This window comes from Petromyzon marinus, chromosome 23 (genome assembly GCF_048934315.1).
Source record: "Petromyzon marinus isolate PM22_M1 ecotype Great Lakes invasive population chromosome 23, UKy_Petmar_22M1.pri1.0, whole genome shotgun sequence".
In the NCBI taxonomy this organism is placed as follows: Eukaryota; Metazoa; Chordata; class Hyperoartia; order Petromyzontiformes; family Petromyzontidae; genus Petromyzon; species Petromyzon marinus.
The window spans coordinates 27,693,145-27,699,645 of record NC_133689.1 but is presented as its reverse complement, the minus strand read 5'-3'; positions in this window follow the sequence as shown (position 1 = coordinate 27,699,645).

Sequence of the window (6,501 nt, the reverse complement as noted above, 5' to 3'; positions counted from 1 at the left end):
ACCCCAGATGTATATACAGACACCCAAGTAGGGGGGAACTAACACAGATACAACAGGGTACAACAGAGAGAGAAGCATACCAAACAATCAGGGTTTAACAAAATTAGTTCCCCCCTACTTGGGTGTCTGTATATACATCTGGGGTTATGTGTTTCCTCTCTCGTAAATTTAGCTCTTCTGTACCTGATGATGGCTGCTTGTGTTGCAACCGAAACGTCGTACGCTATAGTTATTTTATTATTTTTTATTTATACGTGACTTTACCGAAAAAAACAAAGAGTAATTCTTGCAGTCACGAAAGCTTCGAATCAAGTCTGAACCACCTCTACGGGGAGGTATGAGGTCTGTGTCTTTGTGTTGTCTCTGCTTGTGCATCTGCCTTTGTGTCTTGGCTTGGATTTGTGTCTCTGTGCTGTCTCTGCCTGTGTGTGGGCCTTGGTGTTTCCGAGTGTGTGCTGCCGCGCCCCCTTCGCTCCATGCATACCTCATGCTAATTTGTCCCATTGTCTCTCAGCCTCACCTTCTCTGCCTATTTAAGGCGACTTCACTGTGTGCGTGTCTGTGCTGGTTCACTCTACTTGGATGTCTATGTGTGTGTGCGCGGTCTGTATTTTAAATTTCATACTTAACTTGCAATTTAACAATCTTTGAAATAGCGTAATCAACCAGACTATGCGTTAATTGTGTTTTGACCGACCGTCTGTGTTGCTTTATATGGTTTCCAAATTTTGCTAAACCCTGATTGTTTGGTATGCTTCTCTCTCTGTTGTACCCTGTTGTATCTGTGTTAGTTCCCCCATACTTGGGTGTCTGTATATACATCTGGGGTTATGTTTCCTCTCTCTCGTAAATTTAGCTCTTCTGTACCTGATGATGGCTGCTTGTGTTGCAACCGAAACGTCGTACGCTATAGTTATTTTATTATTTTTTATTTATACGTGACTTTACCGAAAAAAAGAGTAATTCTTGCAGTCACGAAAGCTTCGAATCAAGTCTAAGTTGCCTCGGTTTTCAGAAAATGCAGTAAAATGGTAAAAAAATTACCTCTTTTCTCGCACCCAAACTGTATTCACAGATGGTTGGAGGTTAAAGAGTGTTAAGAGAACAAAAGGGGTTTCACAGGGTTCCATCCTCGGCCCCGTCTTGTTCTCTCTTCATGTCAATTGTTGTATATGCCGGGTCTTGAAAAAATTATAGAAAAAATAAATTGTATCGAAATTCTAAAAATGCGTAATTATCTGAAAATTATGTTAATTTATGTAATTGTGTGCATAAAGTATGCTAATTAGGGTTATGTATTTCTCTCAATTTAAATCGCTCTGATAGCTATAGGCTTAGTGCGGCTTGGAAGCGTATTATTACATAATACATATTACAATTCCTTATAGGGGAAACATACTAATTAACGGATTACTAATGTAGCATATATTCACAATAACGCACATTACAATTCATTACTAATCATAATCATTGACTGATTACCAATCGATTATATAATTACTGCACCTGAATGAGTTAAATGATGACGTCACCCTGCTGCTCTATATAAGACCGGGAGCAAGTGAGGGCTTTACCATTCTGGCGAATTGCCCGATGATGCTGGATGTAATTACCAGCGAAACGTCGAATTCAAACTGTAAATGTTGTGGATTCACTCTTCAACACACCGGTGGGCTAAAGTAGTGAACTAATTGTCTTTTGTCAACGTGACACTTTTTTTGCTGATTGGCTGTGTCGGGTGGGAGGGTTACGACACATTTCTAATAACGCGATCTAACCCAAAAACCTTTATTATGAATAATATTGGTCACGAAAGCCTACGTGTTAAACTAAAATACTTCTAAACGACCGTATCCACGTAACTCAATGGGCAGCAATGTTCTTTGTTATCAGCTAATAGTTGTGGTATGTCTTCTTTGTCAATTCTTTGCGTTAAGCAGACGCCGAGGTTGGGCATCCCTTGATCAAAAATTTGTATGTTCCCTGCGGAGCGGTGAGGGTGTGAGGGTGGGCGTGTCATACAAACGGTGGGCGTGTCTTACAACGGTGGGCGTGTCTTACAACAGTGGGCGTGTCATACAAACGGCTTCGTTGCTCTCTTGCTCAGGGCGTCGGCTTAGCTGCTTGGCTGGATGAGCTGCATCGGCACGATGTTTGTCCTTGGAGATGCTTGATCGCGCTAGCTGCTCGTCGGCTGGCAGCTGCAGGCTCTTTCCACTGCTGGAAGAGCTGCATCGGCACGTTGCTTGTCCTTGAAGATGCTTGATAGCGCTAGCTGCTCGTGCTGGCAGCTGCAGGCTCGTTCCACTGCTGGAGGAGCTGCGTTGCACGCGCTCTCTCCTGCCCTTTGCTTCTGGCTATGAACGATGCGCTCGCAGTTCGTTCGCTGGTGGCAGACAGCCTTGCTCGGTGGAGCTGGTTCTCTGCGATGCTGGCTTGGTCGATGCTTGGGCTTTCCACCCTTTCTCCCGGATGCTCGTCATTGCTCGTTATTCTATCGCTCGGCTGTAGCTGCTTGTGGGAGCTGGCACTCAGGGTAGAATGACTTGAGCGATACTTCTTCTGTCAGCGCTGAACTCGTACTCGGTGACCCGTCGCTACTTAGCGAGTCTTCCCATCCTTGGTTGATTGCGGAGTCCCACTCCGGAGCTTGCCGCTCGCCACCCTCTTCTGTCGCTCGCAGAACTGTCCCTTGCTGAGCTCAACTCTTTGCGTTGACTTCGTAGACTCGTGGATTATTCTGGTGCAGCTCGTTGACGATGTGCCAGTCACGGGGGCAGGTTCCCGGAGCCTGCCGATCGCAGCTGCTCGTGGGAGCTGACACTCACTCTCAAAACTTGTAAATTGTATTCGCACACCTCTTACACAACCTGATAGCTTAGTACAATACAACTTATCGCAAGCCTTGACTTTGCAAGTGACTCATACCATCAGGATAAATGTAGAATTAAACTTTCAGCGAAACTCTGTCGGTCCATGCTGAACTCAGCACCTAACATCATCTCGCCCCTCTTCTCTGCGAGATACAGCATCCATTGCTAGTGTCGAGGCCATGCCTCAGAGCCTGCCCATCGCAGTACTCTGTCGTTCGCAGCACTCCCCTTGCATGACCTGTGTCCGTGCTTAAATGTGAATTTCTCTCTCCTCGCCCCGCGTCTTTTGCGATAGAGAAAAAAAACAGATGCCCTCTGTCACCGTCCTCCTCCCGTGGCAGCCGCCTTGTTGCCCCCCCTTTTGACCTTTGACCTTTGGCTGTTTTCGATCACCATGTTTATGTTTTTGTTTGCACCCCCCTTCGTGGTGTCTGCTAAATTGAGGGGAGGCACTCCCCCTTCCTACGTATTTATTACTATCACGTGTTGTGTCACATTGTTGGAAGACAAAGGCGGCCGGGGAGGCTCTGATTCCATGAAATACATATTATCTGGTCGTGTGTTTGACTTATTTTCTTGTATCTCTTATGAGTTACCCCCGGTCAAATATCTCGTGATTATTATTTGGTTTATGTTTAACCAAGATTCGTAATGCCCCTCGTTGTTACCACCGGTATTTCAAGGGTTTTATTAACTTTTGCTCCCTGTCTATATCCAGGGATCCGTGCTTTTATTCTCAAGGTCAGAGATATAGCTTAGTTTGGACTTAAGCTTTCGTGATTGCAGGAACTCATGTACTTTGGTTCTCTTGGTAAAGTCACGTAGATAGAAAGATCAATAAGAAATAAAATAAGGAATACTGCAGTCTATAATGTCGACTTATTCTTATAGCCAAGCTTCACCTTTTTCCGTATAAAAAAATATATCAGTTATAATGTCCGTTTGCCCTGTGCTCTGTGTCCGTGCCAGTGATTCTGGATATTTGTTTGTGAGGAGGTCATGACATGTGGTCCTTTGACAATCTGGAGATTTTGCAGATCGTCGTTAACCTCCCTTTGCCCCGAGTTTATTATTTAATGGCTCTTTATGGCCTCCTCCCTCGAGTTGCTTTTAATGCGATAAGGCAGCTGGGTGTGAGGGGTGGGGTGTGCCTCACCCTTTCATGCCCCATTATAAAACAAAATTGACAGAATTATTCTTAATATAAATTTTTGGAAAAAGGCCTATATATACAACACGCCTCAGCAGGATTTTGTTGTATCACCTGCAGGATTTCCAGTGCCTGAAGCCCGCAGACCTACTGGCAGCGCCTTCGCAGGATGGACCGGGGGTGACGGAATGGTTGCCGTCTTCTTCTTCCCGGGAGGGGCCGCACCTATTAGACCATTTACGCATTGTAAATTTTCGTCCCAGCTGGGGGCCCGGCGGCGAGGACCCACTCGAAAAGTGTTTAATTTTGATAACCCGCCCATTTTTCTGTTGTCCAAGTTCGTTCCGACACTGTCTGGCGGGTGGCCACAGACGCGAGTCGGGCGGTGACAACTGGTTGACCTGGGGTCTTTCCCGATGCTTGTGTGCTGCACCATGCCAGTGGTCGTCGGACATTGCTCAATTGCCTGGGGTCCGGTTTTGTTATTGTGGGTTTTCGCCTGAAATTTGTTAATTTTCCATGTTGGCTTGTTTTGTTGTGCGTTGTGAAGCTCCCCGCTATGTAGCCGGCATTGTACCAGCATAGAGCTGGCTGCTGGCGGGGAAGGGGGATCTGCAGCTTACAGCAACCATGATGGTAGCAGGCCAGGTGATACACTTGAGAGGGATCTAGGGTAAAAGGTCACGGAAGGGGCACACAAGGAACCCACTGGTAGGTTCAAGAAAGGGGGCGTGGCCAGGGGCGGAGCCATGCCATGCTGACAGTATAAGAGTGGCCTCTGAATGGCACCTCGGGGCTGTCCTTTGGCGTGGGATCCCCGTCGTGCTGCTGGAGTCTTCATCTTTCTTCTCGTTGTCTCCATCTTCACCATCTCGGGCGTCATCAGTCAGCCAACCTATCAACTGTCCTGATTGGGAAACGTAGTCGACTACAGGTGGATTTGTATTAGTGTTAACCCCGTTGGTGTGTGTTAATAAAAGAGTGCCACCAACTCTTAGTGTCTTCGAGTTAGTCACTACACTATTTCTACCGTCAAGAATCCAAACATCACAATATTCACGACATTGGAGTTTCTGATAAAATATGCCAAAGTTTTGCTTTGAAAATTATTTATGACACATTATCATAACCTGAGCTTACCCCTGTTGTATATATTGGGTCTTGAAAAATTAATTTAAAGAAATAAAAAGGAAATGATTTTTTTTTTATGTGTTATTATCCAAAATTATACTAATTTATGGCATTATGCAAAGGGCGTTATGCTAATTAGGAATGTATAATTGTATTAAGTTATACAAGTGTATGTGATTATGCTAATGTGTGCAATTATGATGATTAGGCTCTGCCTCGTTGTCTAGGATTGTATCATCGATCGGGATAATACAATTAATTGTATGAAGTTATGCAAGTGTGATGTAAGTATGCTGATTAAGCTCGGCTTCGTTGTATAGTCAATCAGGATAATATAATGATTCTCGCTTTAATTTTACTGATTATGTTTTAGTGTTTATATCAGGTCTCAAAATTCAGATGTCTCTGCAGGATACAGTTCTTATAATTAAGATTATTACGCATGAACTTAGGAAGGCAACACTCAGACTCGTCTGTGTTAAGCAACTTTAATATCTAAAAAAAAATAACACTCTAATATGCGAACTCTTATGCTAGGAATGTCAACACAGTACTCCTGGAGATGTCCTCCTCATTGATCCATACATTTAATCCTCAATTATTACGTTTGTTAAACTGGGTAACAGTACAATCGGTTAATTCCTCAGAGTAAGGTGAGCATATGCGGCGATAGGAAAAAGTCCTTACAAATGAATGTGACAATATTCATACGAACAGTAATAAAGAAACATGTCCCGAAAGCAAAAGTAGACCTAAATGAATTAATTGGTAAGATTATGCAATTAACGAAATGTCTTGGAACAATGGTGTGCGGCAGTGTGCCTGCTTGTCTAGCGAATGCTTATCAATTGGCTAAGGCTTCAATAAATTCGCGGGCAAGATTCTGTGATCAAAAGAAATATTTTAACACAATAGTCTCCCTGTGAATGTGTAGATTCATAACATAGATGTTTATAAATTTTTAGTTTCATCAATGAATTCATTGGTACAGATTATGCAATTAACAACAAGAATGACTAAAATACTTATAAACGACCATATCTACGTAACTCAATGGGCAGCAATGCTTTTCACGATCAGCTAATAGTTGACGCACCACCTCAGGATGGCCCTGTTCAAAACACAAGGATTACTTTTAGAGTACTCTTATTAGTCCCGATATGTGTGAAATGTGTCTGTGGGTGTATTGTCTTCTTGCTCAACTCTTTGCGTTAAGCAGACGCCGAGGTGGCGTTCCTTGTACCGATTATGCCTTGGTTCCCTGCTGGGCGATGAGTTGTGGGTGTGTGAGTGTGGGCGTGTCATACACACGGCTCTCCCTCTGTCTCTCTCGAGGCAGCAGCTGCA